Source organism: Hyla sarda, unplaced genomic scaffold (genome assembly GCF_029499605.1).
Source record: "Hyla sarda isolate aHylSar1 unplaced genomic scaffold, aHylSar1.hap1 scaffold_2186, whole genome shotgun sequence".
Taxonomy (NCBI): domain Eukaryota; kingdom Metazoa; phylum Chordata; class Amphibia; order Anura; family Hylidae; genus Hyla; species Hyla sarda.
This window is the reverse complement of record NW_026608857.1, coordinates 35,991-50,709: the sequence shown is the minus strand read 5'-3', so window position 1 is coordinate 50,709 and position 14,719 is coordinate 35,991. Positions and strand designations below refer to the sequence as shown.

General features: G+C 43.4%; 9 pseudogenes; all 9 read right to left on the bottom strand.

Moving 5' to 3' along the window:
* Positions 1-274: 274 nt before the first annotated feature.
* On the bottom strand, positions 275-538 carry LOC130320005 (U2 spliceosomal RNA; annotated as a pseudogene).
* Positions 539-2,024: 1,486 nt separating this feature from the next.
* LOC130320004 (U2 spliceosomal RNA) lies at positions 2,025-2,288 on the bottom strand (annotated as a pseudogene).
* Positions 2,289-3,755: 1,467 nt separating this feature from the next.
* On the bottom strand, positions 3,756-4,019 carry LOC130320002 (U2 spliceosomal RNA; annotated as a pseudogene).
* Positions 4,020-5,502: 1,483 nt separating this feature from the next.
* LOC130320001 (U2 spliceosomal RNA) lies at positions 5,503-5,766 on the bottom strand (annotated as a pseudogene).
* A 1,483-nt stretch (positions 5,767-7,249) lies between these two features.
* LOC130320000 (U2 spliceosomal RNA) lies at positions 7,250-7,513 on the bottom strand (annotated as a pseudogene).
* Positions 7,514-8,995: 1,482 nt separating this feature from the next.
* Positions 8,996-9,259, bottom strand: LOC130319999 (U2 spliceosomal RNA; annotated as a pseudogene).
* Positions 9,260-10,732: 1,473 nt separating this feature from the next.
* On the bottom strand, positions 10,733-10,996 carry LOC130319998 (U2 spliceosomal RNA; annotated as a pseudogene).
* Positions 10,997-12,490: 1,494 nt separating this feature from the next.
* On the bottom strand, positions 12,491-12,754 carry LOC130319996 (U2 spliceosomal RNA; annotated as a pseudogene).
* A 1,497-nt stretch (positions 12,755-14,251) lies between these two features.
* LOC130320007 (U2 spliceosomal RNA) lies at positions 14,252-14,515 on the bottom strand (annotated as a pseudogene).
* Between the last annotated feature and the right edge of the window lie 204 nt (positions 14,516-14,719).

The window sequence follows — 14,719 nt, the reverse complement described above, 5'->3', positions numbered from 1 at the left end:
GACCCTCATGTCATTTAACAGGATTCAGCACCACCCACAAGACAGCTACCTGTCATGTCATGTCAAACCTGCACAGGTGTGCTAGATTATTATTATTTAGTTTTATTTTATTTTTTTACACCAATCAGTGTGCAAACATGGTCATTAAAACGCTAAATGAATAGACGTTCATAAACCAGTCAGTGCAACTCATCATTTTGGTCTCCAATTCTCAAACTCAAATTCTCACCCACGGAGGATTAAATGAGAATCTTTCTTGTTTAACACTGGAATGGGGTGGTGCACTGTTCACTACCCGAAGATACTGCCACATCGGGTCAATGCATAGGGCGACAGAAGCAAGCTTCCAAATCAGCTCCCTTTCTCAAAAATCCATTTAATTTATGGTCCCCAGATAGGGAACGTATGTATCAGTATGTGCTCACAAGTCACCCAAGTGCAAGTATTCACACAAAAAAAAACGTGCCTCAGGATGCGATCTGTCGCAAGATCCTTTCTTTTTTTACACTTGATCTAAGCCAAAAGGCCTAGAGGGGATAACCGGGAAAGGGGTGGACCCAACCATGTCCCCTTCATGAGCACTCACATTACTCATAGGAATGGAAGGAAGGCTGGCAGCCAACCAGCCTCCCATACACTTTCTGGGTGGGTGGCAGTCAGCCACCCATACATACATACAGCACAGGCTAAACCCACATCATCACTTAAAAAAAGGACAGGCGACCATTGCACTCTGATGGAGCATTTAGCAATGCAATCCATAGCCTGGCTTTTGCCTGAACCCCCATCACTCCTCCTCTTGCATATAAGACAATATTTCAGATCTGCATATGAAAACAACACGCCTACCTTTGTTGCACATAGCTGCCTGCCTGTCTCTAGTTACCCCACTGGCTGTAGCTGCGTCCCTTCCGACATGGAATAACACCAACTGTAACGATAAACTGAAAATTAACAGTATAAACCTGCATCATTTTGGACTCTGGTATTTGCTGAATCCGGGTGACCTGACAATCGATGGTGGTGCCGCTGGTGATTCTGGCCTTCTTGGAATCTGTTGGGCCTATGTGTTAGCTCACACATCACTTGGGTATCCATGGTAACTACCACAACATGGTCATCTGCAGTTTACATCTAGCCCGTGGCATTGAATGGCATTTTAAAAGTGCTAAGGGTCCTGGTGCAATAATCCTCCCATGAGGATCAGCCTCAACGGCTTTGTAGATTGCACTCATGTCAGCAACTCCATATACATTTTTTTTTCTTCATGCTTCTTTCTTCATCCTTTTTTCTTTCTGTCATTCAGACTTTCATTCATTCGATCTCTCTCACTCACTTGCTTTAACTCATTTGTTCTCACTCACTCACTCACTCACTCACTCAATCACTCACTCACTCATTCACTCTCACTCACTCTCACTCTCTCACTCACTCGCTCACTAAGTCAGTCTCTCTCTCTCTCTCTCTTTTTCTTTTTATATATATTTTTTTCCGTCTTCTTCTTCTTCTTCTTCTTCTTCTTCTTCTTCTTCAGACCCTGTCATAGCACTAATGCCTTTCCAATACCACCAGCAGATGGAGACACTCCATTGCAACATTGGTTGTGAGCAGCAGTTTCTAAAAACAAATGCCTCATGGCGGATTTCCCATCCATCAATGGATGGTAAATTTTGTTTTTATCATTCACTGACCACAGAAACCAATGCATGGTCAAGCAACAGCAATGACACACCCTTGTGTATAGGCATGAGACCCTCATGTCATTTAACAGGATTCAGCACCACCCACAAGACAGCTACCTGTCATGTCATGTCAAACCTGCACAGGTGTGCTAGATTATTATTATTTAGTTTTATTTTATTTTTTTACACCAATCAGTGTGCAAACATGGTCATTAAAACGCTAAATGAATAGACGTTCATAAACCAGTCAGTGCAACTCATCATTTTGGTCTCCAATTCTCAAACTCAAATTCTCACCCACGGAGGATTAAATGAGAATCTTTCTTGTTTAACACTGGAATGGGGTGGTGCACTGTTCACTACCCGAAGATACTGCCACATCGGGTCAATGCATAGGGCGACAGAAGCAAGCTTCCAAATCAGCTCCCTTTCTCAAAAATCCATTTAATTTATGGTCCCCAGATAGGGAACGTATGTATCAGTATGTGCTCACAAGTCACCCAAGTGCAAGTATTCACACAAAAAAAAACGTGCCTCAGGATGCGATCTGTCGCAAGATCCTTTCTTTTTTTACACTTGATCTAAGCCAAAAGGCCTAGAGGGGATAACCGGGAAAGGGGTGGACCCAACCATGTCCCCTTCATGAGCACTCACATTACTCATAGGAATGGAAGGAAGGCTGGCAGCCAACCAGCCTCCCATACACTTTCTGGGTGGGTGGCAGTCAGCCACCCATACATACATACAGCACAGGCTAAACCCACATCATCACTTAAAAAAAGGACAGGCGACCATTGCACTCTGATGGAGCATTTAGCAATGCAATCCATAGCCTGGCTTTTGCCTGAACCCCCATCACTCCTCCTCTTGCATATAAGACAATATTTCAGATCTGCATATGAAAACAACACGCCTACCTTTGTTGCACATAGCTGCCTGCCTGTCTCTAGTTACCCCACTGGCTGTAGCTGCGTCCCTTCCGACATGGAATAACACCAACTGTAACGATAAACTGAAAATTAACAGTATAAACCTGCATCATTTTGGACTCTGGTATTTGCTGAATCCGGGTGACCTGACAATCGATGGTGGTGCCGCTGGTGATTCTGGCCTTCTTGGAATCTGTTGGGCCTATGTGTTAGCTCACACATCACTTGGGTATCCATGGTAACTACCACAACATGGTCATCTGCAGTTTACATCTAGCCTGTGGCATTGAATGGCATTTTAAAAGTGCTAAGGGTCCTGGTGCAATAATCCTCCCATGAGGATCAGCCTCAACGGCTTTGTAGATTGCACTCATGTCAGCAACTCCATATACATTTTTTTTTCTTCATGCTTCTTTCTTCATCCTTTTTTCTTTCTGTCATTCAGACTTTCATTCATTCGATCTCTCTCACTCACTTGCTTTAACTCATTTGTTCTCACTCACTCACTCACTCACTCAATCACTCACTCACTCATTCACTCTCACTCACTCTCACTCTCTCACTCACTCGCTCACTAAGTCAGTCTCTCTCTCTCTCTCTCTTTTTCTTTTTATATATATTTTTTTCCGTCTTCTTCTTCTTCTTCTTCTTCAGACCCTGTCATAGCACTAATGCCTTTCCAATACCACCAGCAGATGGAGACACTCCATTGCAACATTGGTTGTGAGCAGCAGTTTCTAAAAACAAATGCCTCATGGCGGATTTCCCATCCATCAATGGATGGTAAATTTTGTTTTTATCATTCACTGACCACAGAAACCAATGCATGGTCAAGCAACAGCAATGACACACCCTTGTGTATAGGCATGAGACCCTCATGTCATTTAACAGGATTCAGCACCACCCACAAGACAGCTACCTGTCATGTCATGTCAAACCTGCACAGGTGTGCTAGATTATTATTATTTAGTTTTATTTTATTTTTTTACACCAATCAGTGTGCAAACATGGTCATTAAAACGCTAAATGAATAGACGTTCATAAACCAGTCAGTGCAACTCATCATTTTGGTCTCCAATTCTCAAACTCAAATTCTCACCCACGGAGGATTAAATGAGAATCTTTCTTGTTTAACACTGGAATGGGGTGGTGCACTGTTCACTACCCGAAGATACTGCCACATCGGGTCAATGCATAGGGCGACAGAAGCAAGCTTCCAAATCAGCTCCCTTTCTCAAAAATCCATTTAATTTATGGTCCCCAGATAGGGAACGTATGTATCAGTATGTGCTCACAAGTCACCCAAGTGCAAGTATTCACACAAAAAAAAACGTGCCTCAGGATGCGATCTGTCGCAAGATCCTTTCTTTTTTTACACTTGATCTAAGCCAAAAGGCCTAGAGGGGATAACCGGGAAAGGGGTGGACCCAACCATGTCCCCTTCATGAGCACTCACATTACTCATAGGAATGGAAGGAAGGCTGGCAGCCAACCAGCCTCCCATACACTTTCTGGGTGGGTGGCAGTCAGCCACCCATACATACATACAGCACAGGCTAAACCCACATCATCACTTAAAAAAAGGACAGGCGACCATTGCACTCTGATGGAGCATTTAGCAATGCAATCCATAGCCTGGCTTTTGCCTGAACCCCCATCACTCCTCCTCTTGCATATAAGACAATATTTCAGATCTGCATATGAAAACAACACGCCTACCTTTGTTGCACATAGCTGCCTGCCTGTCTCTAGTTACCCCACTGGCTGTAGCTGCGTCCCTTCCGACATGGAATAACACCAACTGTAACGATAAACTGAAAATTAACAGTATAAACCTGCATCATTTTGGACTCTGGTATTTGCTGAATCCGGGTGACCTGACAATCGATGGTGGTGCCGCTGGTGATTCTGGCCTTCTTGGAATCTGTTGGGCCTATGTGTTAGCTCACACATCACTTGGGTATCCATGGTAACTACCACAACATGGTCATCTGCAGTTTACATCTAGCCCGTGGCATTGAATGGCATTTTAAAAGTGCTAAGGGTCCTGGTGCAATAATCCTCCCATGAGGATCAGCCTCAACGGCTTTGTAGATTGCACTCATGTCAGCAACTCCATATACATTTTTTTTTCTTCATGCTTCTTTCTTCATCCTTTTTTCTTTCTGTCATTCAGACTTTCATTCATTCGATCTCTCTCACTCACTTGCTTTAACTCATTTGTTCTCACTCACTCACTCACTCACTCACTCAATCACTCACTCACTCATTCACTCTCACTCACTCTCACTCTCTCTCTCACTCGCTCACTAAGTCAGTCTCTCTCTCTCTCTCTCTTTTTCTTTTTATATATATTTTTTTCCGTCTTCTTCTTCTTCTTCTTCTTCTTCTTCTTCTTCAGACCCTGTCATAGCACTAATGCCTTTCCAATACCACCAGCAGATGGAGACACTCCATTGCAACATTGGTTGTGAGCAGCAGTTTCTAAAAACAAATGCCTCATGGCGGATTTCCCATCCATCAATGGATGGTAAATTTTGTTTTTATCATTCACTGACCACAGAAACCAATGCATGGTCAAGCAACAGCAATGACACACCCTTGTGTATAGGCATGAGACCCTCATGTCATTTAACAGGATTCAGCACCACCCACAAGACAGCTACCTGTCATGTCATGTCAAACCTGCACAGGTGTGCTAGATTATTATTATTTAGTTTTATTTTATTTTTTTACACCAATCAGTGTGCAAACATGGTCATTAAAACGCTAAATGAATAGACGTTCATAAACCAGTCAGTGCAACTCATCATTTTGGTCTCCAATTCTCAAACTCAAATTCTCACCCACGGAGGATTAAATGAGAATCTTTCTTGTTTAACACTGGAATGGGGTGGTGCACTGTTCACTACCCGAAGATACTGCCACATCGGGTCAATGCATAGGGCGACAGAAGCAAGCTTCCAAATCAGCTCCCTTTCTCAAAAATCCATTTAATTTATGGTCCCCAGATAGGGAACGTATGTATCAGTATGTGCTCACAAGTCACCCAAGTGCAAGTATTCACACAAAAAAAAACGTGCCTCAGGATGCGATCTGTCGCAAGATCCTTTCTTTTTTTACACTTGATCTAAGCCAAAAGGCCTAGAGGGGATAACCGGGAAAGGGGTGGACCCAACCATGTCCCCTTCATGAGCACTCACATTACTCATAGGAATGGAAGGAAGGCTGGCAGCCAACCAGCCTCCCATACACTTTCTGGGTGGGTGGCAGTCAGCCACCCATACATACATACAGCACAGGCTAAACCCACATCATCACTTAAAAAAAGGACAGGCGACCATTGCACTCTGATGGAGCATTTAGCAATGCAATCCATAGCCTGGCTTTTGCCTGAACCCCCATCACTCCTCCTCTTGCATATAAGACAATATTTCAGATCTGCATATGAAAACAACACGCCTACCTTTGTTGCACATAGCTGCCTGCCTGTCTCTAGTTACCCCACTGGCTGTAGCTGCGTCCCTTCCGACATGGAATAACACCAACTGTAACGATAAACTGAAAATTAACAGTATAAACCTGCATCATTTTGGACTCTGGTATTTGCTGAATCCGGGTGACCTGACAATCGATGGTGGTGCCGCTGGTGATTCTGGCCTTCTTGGAATCTGTTGGGCCTATGTGTTAGCTCACACATCACTTGGGTATCCATGGTAACTACCACAACATGGTCATCTGCAGTTTACATCTAGCCCGTGGCATTGAATGGCATTTTAAAAGTGCTAAGGGTCCTGGTGCAATAATCCTCCCATGAGGATCAGCCTCAACGGCTTTGTAGATTGCACTCATGTCAGCAACTCCATATACATTTTTTTTTCTTCATGCTTCTTTCTTCATCCTTTTTTCTTTCTGTCATTCAGACTTTCATTCATTCGATCTCTCTCACTCACTTGCTTTAACTCATTTGTTCTCACTCACTCACTCACTCACTCACTCAATCACTCACTCACTCATTCACTCTCACTCACTCTCACTCTCTCACTCACTCGCTCACTAAGTCAGTCTCTCTCTCTCTCTCTCTTTTTCTTTTTATATATATTTTTTTCCGTCTTCTTCTTCTTCTTCTTCTTCTTCTTCTTCTTCAGACCCTGTCATAGCACTAATGCCTTTCCAATACCACCAGCAGATGGAGACACTCCATTGCAACATTGGTTGTGAGCAGCAGTTTCTAAAAACAAATGCCTCATGGCGGATTTCCCATCCATCAATGGATGGTAAATTTTGTTTTTATCATTCACTGACCACAGAAACCAATGCATGGTCAAGCAACAGCAATGACACACCCTTGTGTATAGGCATGAGACCCTCATGTCATTTAACAGGATTCAGCACCACCCACAAGACAGCTACCTGTCATGTCATGTCAAACCTGCACAGGTGTGCTAGATTATTATTATTTAGTTTTATTTTATTTTTTTACACCAATCAGTGTGCAAACATGGTCATTAAAACGCTAAATGAATAGACGTTCATAAACCAGTCAGTGCAACTCATCATTTTGGTCTCCAATTCTCAAACTCAAATTCTCACCCACGGAGGATTAAATGAGAATCTTTCTTGTTTAACACTGGAATGGGGTGGTGCACTGTTCACTACCCGAAGATACTGCCACATCGGGTCAATGCATAGGGCGACAGAAGCAAGCTTCCAAATCAGCTCCCTTTCTCAAAAATCCATTTAATTTATGGTCCCCAGATAGGGAACGTATGTATCAGTATGTGCTCACAAGTCACCCAAGTGCAAGTATTCACACAAAAAAAAACGTGCCTCAGGATGCGATCTGTCGCAAGATCCTTTCTTTTTTTACACTTGATCTAAGCCAAAAGGCCTAGAGGGGATAACCGGGAAAGGGGTGGACCCAACCATGTCCCCTTCATGAGCACTCACATTACTCATAGGAATGGAAGGAAGGCTGGCAGCCAACCAGCCTCCCATACACTTTCTGGGTGGGTGGCAGTCAGCCACCCATACATACATACAGCACAGGCTAAACCCACATCATCACTTAAAAAAAGGACAGGCGACCATTGCACTCTGATGGAGCATTTAGCAATGCAATCCATAGCCTGGCTTTTGCCTGAACCCCCATCACTCCTCCTCTTGCATATAAGACAATATTTCAGATCTGCATATGAAAACAACACGCCTACCTTTGTTGCACATAGCTGCCTGCCTGTCTCTAGTTACCCCACTGGCTGTAGCTGCGTCCCTTCCGACATGGAATAACACCAACTGTAACGATAAACTGAAAATTAACAGTATAAACCTGCATCATTTTGGACTCTGGTATTTGCTGAATCCGGGTGACCTGACAATCGATGGTGGTGCCGCTGGTGATTCTGGCCTTCTTGGAATCTGTTGGGCCTATGTGTTAGCTCACACATCACTTGGGTATCCATGGTAACTACCACAACATGGTCATCTGCAGTTTACATCTAGCCCGTGGCATTGAATGGCATTTTAAAAGTGCTAAGGGTCCTGGTGCAATAATCCTCCCATGAGGATCAGCCTCAACGGCTTTGTAGATTATGTCAGCAACTCCATATACATTTTTTTTTCTTCATGCTTCTTTCTTCATCCTTTTTTCTTTCTGTCATTCAGACTTTCATTCATTCGATCTCTCTCACTCACTTGCTTTAACTCATTTGTTCTCACTCACTCACTCACTCACTCAATCACTCACTCACTCATTCACTCTCACTCACTCTCACTCTCTCACTCACTCGCTCACTAAGTCAGTCTCTCTCTCTCTCTCTCTTTTTCTTTTTATATATATTTTTTTCCGTCTTCTTCTTCTTCTTCTTCTTCTTCTTCTTCTTCTTCTTCTTCAGACCCTGTCATAGCACTAATGCCTTTCCAATACCACCAGCAGATGGAGACACTCCATTGCAACATTGGTTGTGAGCAGCAGTTTCTAAAAACAAATGCCTCATGGCGGATTTCCCATCCATCAATGGATGGTAAATTTTGTTTTTATCATTCACTGACCACAGAAACCAATGCATGGTCAAGCAACAGCAATGACACACCCTTGTGTATAGGCATGAGACCCTCATGTCATTTAACAGGATTCAGCACCACCCACAAGACAGCTACCTGTCATGTCATGTCAAACCTGCACAGGTGTGCTAGATTATTATTATTTAGTTTTATTTTATTTTTTTACACCAATCAGTGTGCAAACATGGTCATTAAAACGCTAAATGAATAGACGTTCATAAACCAGTCAGTGCAACTCATCATTTTGGTCTCCAATTCTCAAACTCAAATTCTCACCCACGGAGGATTAAATGAGAATCTTTCTTGTTTAACACTGGAATGGGGTGGTGCACTGTTCACTACCCGAAGATACTGCCACATCGGGTCAATGCATAGGGCGACAGAAGCAAGCTTCCAAATCAGCTCCCTTTCTCAAAAATCCATTTAATTTATGGTCCCCAGATAGGGAACGTATGTATCAGTATGTGCTCACAAGTCACCCAAGTGCAAGTATTCACACAAAAAAAAACGTGCCTCAGGATGCGATCTGTCGCAAGATCCTTTCTTTTTTTACACTTGATCTAAGCCAAAAGGCCTAGAGGGGATAACCGGGAAAGGGGTGGACCCAACCATGTCCCCTTCATGAGCACTCACATTACTCATAGGAATGGAAGGAAGGCTGGCAGCCAACCAGCCTCCCATACACTTTCTGGGTGGGTGGCAGTCAGCCACCCATACATACATACAGCACAGGCTAAACCCACATCATCACTTAAAAAAAGGACAGGCGACCATTGCACTCTGATGGAGCATTTAGCAATGCAATCCATAGCCTGGCTTTTGCCTGAACCCCCATCACTCCTCCTCTTGCATATAAGACAATATTTCAGATCTGCATATGAAAACAACACGCCTACCTTTGTTGCACATAGCTGCCTGCCTGTCTCTAGTTACCCCACTGGCTGTAGCTGCGTCCCTTCCGACATGGAATAACACCAACTGTAACGATAAACTGAAAATTAACAGTATAAACCTGCATCATTTTGGACTCTGGTATTTGCTGAATCCGGGTGACCTGACAATCGATGGTGGTGCCGCTGGTGATTCTGGCCTTCTTGGAATCTGTTGGGCCTATGTGTTAGCTCACACATCACTTGGGTATCCATGGTAACTACCACAACATGGTCATCTGCAGTTTACATCTAGCCCGTGGCATTGAATGGCATTTTAAAAGTGCTAAGGGTCCTGGTGCAATAATCCTCCCATGAGGATCAGCCTCAACGGCTTTGTAGATTGCACTCATGTCAGCAACTCCATATACATTTTTTTTTCTTCATGCTTCTTTCTTCATCCTTTTTTCTTTCTGTCATTCAGACTTTCATTCATTCGATCTCTCTCACTCACTTGCTTTAACTCATTTGTTCTCACTCACTCACTCACTCACTCAATCACTCACTCACTCATTCACTCTCACTCACTCTCACTCTCTCACTCACTCGCTCACTAAGTCAGTCTCTCTCTCTCTCTCTCTTTTTCTTTTTATATATATTTTTTTCCGTCTTCTTCTTCTTCTTCTTCTTCTTCTTCAGACCCTGTCATAGCACTAATGCCTTTCCAATACCACCAGCAGATGGAGACACTCCATTGCAACATTGGTTGTGAGCAGCAGTTTCTAAAAACAAATGCCTCATGGCGGATTTCCCATCCATCAATGGATGGTAAATTTTGTTTTTATCATTCACTGACCACAGAAACCAATGCATGGTCAAGCAACAGCAATGACACACCCTTGTGTATAGGCATGAGACCCTCATGTCATTTAACAGGATTCAGCACCACCCACAAGACAGCTACCTGTCATGTCATGTCAAACCTGCACAGGTGTGCTAGATTATTATTATTTAGTTTTATTTTATTTTTTTACACCAATCAGTGTGCAAACATGGTCATTAAAACGCTAAATGAATAGACGTTCATAAACCAGTCAGTGCAACTCATCATTTTGGTCTCCAATTCTCAAACTCAAATTCTCACCCACGGAGGATTAAATGAGAATCTTTCTTGTTTAACACTGGAATGGGGTGGTGCACTGTTCACTACCCGAAGATACTGCCACATCGGGTCAATGCATAGGGCGACAGAAGCAAGCTTCCAAATCAGCTCCCTTTCTCAAAAATCCATTTAATTTATGGTCCCCAGATAGGGAACGTATGTATCAGTATGTGCTCACAAGTCACCCAAGTGCAAGTATTCACACAAAAAAAAACGTGCCTCAGGATGCGATCTGTCGCAAGATCCTTTCTTTTTTTACACTTGATCTAAGCCAAAAGGCCTAGAGGGGATAACCGGGAAAGGGGTGGACCCAACCATGTCCCCTTCATGAGCACTCACATTACTCATAGGAATGGAAGGAAGGCTGGCAGCCAACCAGCCTCCCATACACTTTCTGGGTGGGTGGCAGTCAGCCACCCATACATACATACAGCACAGGCTAAACCCACATCATCACTTAAAAAAAGGACAGGCGACCATTGCACTCTGATGGAGCATTTAGCAATGCAATCCATAGCCTGGCTTTTGCCTGAACCCCCATCACTCCTCCTCTTGCATATAAGACAATATTTCAGATCTGCATATGAAAACAACACGCCTACCTTTGTTGCACATAGCTGCCTGCCTGTCTCTAGTTACCCCACTGGCTGTAGCTGCGTCCCTTCCGACATGGAATAACACCAACTGTAACGATAAACTGAAAATTAACAGTATAAACCTGCATCATTTTGGACTCTGGTATTTGCTGAATCCGGGTGACCTGACAATCGATGGTGGTGCCGCTGGTGATTCTGGCCTTCTTGGAATCTGTTGGGCCTATGTGTTAGCTCACACATCACTTGGGTATCCATGGTAACTACCACAACATGGTCATCTGCAGTTTACATCTAGCCCGTGGCATTGAATGGCATTTTAAAAGTGCTAAGGGTCCTGGTGCAATAATCCTCCCATGAGGATCAGCCTCAACGGCTTTGTAGATTGCGCTCATGTCAGCAACTCCATATACATTTTTTTTTCTTCATGCTTCTTTCTTCATCCTTTTTTCTTTCTGTCATTCAGACTTTCATTCATTCGATCTCTCTCACTCACTTGCTTTAACTCATTTGTTCTCACTCACTCACTCACTCACTCAATCACTCACTCACTCATTCACTCTCACTCACTCTCACTCTCTCACTCACTCGCTCACTAAGTCAGTCTCTCTCTCTCTCTCTCTTTTTCTTTTTATATATATTTTTTTCCGTCTTCTTCTTCTTCTTCTTCTTCTTCTTCTTCTTCTTCTTCTTCTTCTTCAGACCCTGTCATAGCACTAATGCCTTTCCAATACCACCAGCAGATGGAGACACTCCATTGCAACATTGGTTGTGAGCAGCAGTTTCTAAAAACAAATGCCTCATGGCGGATTTCCCATCCATCAATGGATGGTAAATTTTGTTTTTATCATTCACTGACCACAGAAACCAATGCATGGTCAAGCAACAGCAATGACACACCCTTGTGTATAGGCATGAGACCCTCATGTCATTTAACAGGATTCAGCACCACCCACAAGACAGCTACCTGTCATGTCATGTCAAACCTGCACAGGTGTGCTAGATTATTATTATTTAGTTTTATTTTATTTTTTTACACCAATCAGTGTGCAAACATGGTCATTAAAACGCTAAATGAATAGACGTTCATAAACCAGTCAGTGCAACTCATCATTTTGGTCTCCAATTCTCAAACTCAAATTCTCACCCACGGAGGATTAAATGAGAATCTTTCTTGTTTAACACTGGAATGGGGTGGTGCACTGTTCACTACCCGAAGATACTGCCACATCGGGTCAATGCATAGGGCGACAGAAGCAAGCTTCCAAATCAGCTCCCTTTCTCAAAAATCCATTTAATTTATGGTCCCCAGATAGGGAACGTATGTATCAGTATGTGCTCACAAGTCACCCAAGTGCAAGTATTCACACAAAAAAAAACGTGCCTCAGGATGCGATCTGTCGCAAGATCCTTTCTTTTTTTACACTTGATCTAAGCCAAAAGGCCTAGAGGGGATAACCGGGAAAGGGGTGGACCCAACCATGTCCCCTTCATGAGCACTCACATTACTCATAGGAATGGAAGGAAGGCTGGCAGCCAACCAGCCTCCCATACACTTTCTGGGTGGGTGGCAGTCAGCCACCCATACATACATACAGCACAGGCTAAACCCACATCATCACTTAAAAAAAGGACAGGCGACCATTGCACTCTGATGGAGCATTTAGCAATGCAATCCATAGCCTGGCTTTTGCCTGAACCCCCATCACTCCTCCTCTTGCATATAAGACAATATTTCAGATCTGCATATGAAAACAACACGCCTACCTTTGTTGCACATAGCTGCCTGCCTGTCTCTAGTTACCCCACTGGCTGTAGCTGCGTCCCTTCCGACATGGAATAACACCAACTGTAACGATAAACTGAAAATTAACAGTATAAACCTGCATCATTTTGGACTCTGGTATTTGCTGAATCCGGGTGACCTGACAATCGATGGTGGTGCCGCTGGTGATTCTGGCCTTCTTGGAATCTGTTGGGCCTATGTGTTAGCTCACACATCACTTGGGTATCCATGGTAACTACCACAACATGGTCATCTGCAGTTTACATCTAGCCCGTGGCATTGAATGGCATTTTAAAAGTGCTAAGGGTCCTGGTGCAATAATCCTCCCATGAGGATCAGCCTCAACGGCTTTGTAGATTGCACTCATGTCAGCAACTCCATATACATTTTTTTTTCTTCATGCTTCTTTCTTCATCCTTTTTTCTTTCTGTCATTCAGACTTTCATTCATTCGATCTCTCTCACTCACTTGCTTTAACTCATTTGTTCTCACTCACTCACTCACTCACTCAATCACTCACTCACTCATTCACTCTCACTCACTCTCACTCTCTCACTCACTCGCTCACTAAGTCAGTCTCTCTCTCTCTCTCTCTTTTTCTTTTTATATATATTTTTTTCCGTCTTCTTCTTCTTCTTCTTCTTCTTCTTCTTCTTCTTCTTCTTCTTCTTCTTCAGACCCTGTCATAGCACTAATGCCTTTCCAATACCACCAGCAGATGGAGACACTCCATTGCAACATTGGTTGTGAGCAGCAGTTTCTAAAAACAAATGCCTCATGGCGGATTTCCCATCCATCAATGGATGGTAAATTTTGTTTTTATCATTCACTGACCACAGAAACCAATGCATGGTCAAGCAACAGCAATGACACACCCTTGTGTATAGGCATGAGACCCTCATGTCATTTAACAGGATTCAGCACCACCCACAAGACAGCTACCTGTCATGTCATGTCAAACCTGCACAGGTGTGCTAGATTATTATTATTTAGTTTTATTTTATTTTTTTACACCAATCAGTGTGCAAACATGGTCATTAAAACGCTAAATGAATAGACGTTCATAAACCAGTCAGTGCAACTCATCATTTTGGTCTCCAATTCTCAAACTCAAATTCTCACCCACGGAGGATTAAATGAGAATCTTTCTTGTTTAACACTGGAATGGGGTGGTGCACTGTTCACTACCCGAAGATACTGCCACATCGGGTCAATGCATAGGGCGACAGAAGCAAGCTTCCAAATCAGCTCCCTTTCTCAAAAATCCATTTAATTTATGGTCCCCAGATAGGGAACGTATGTATCAGTATGTGCTCACAAGTCACCCAAGTGCAAGTATTCACACAAAAAAAAACGTGCCTCAGGATGCGATCTGTCGCAAGATCCTTTCTTTTTTTACACTTGATCTAAGCCAAAAGGCCTAGAGAGGATAACCGGGAAAGGGGTGGACCCAACCATGTCCCCTTCATGAGCACTCACATTACTCATAGGAATGGAAGGAAGGCTGGCAGCCAACCAGCCTCCCATACACTTTCTGGGTGGGTGGCAGTCAGCCACCCATACATACATACAGCACAGGCTAAACCCACATCATCACTTAAAAAAAGGACAGGCGACCATTGCACTCTGATGGAG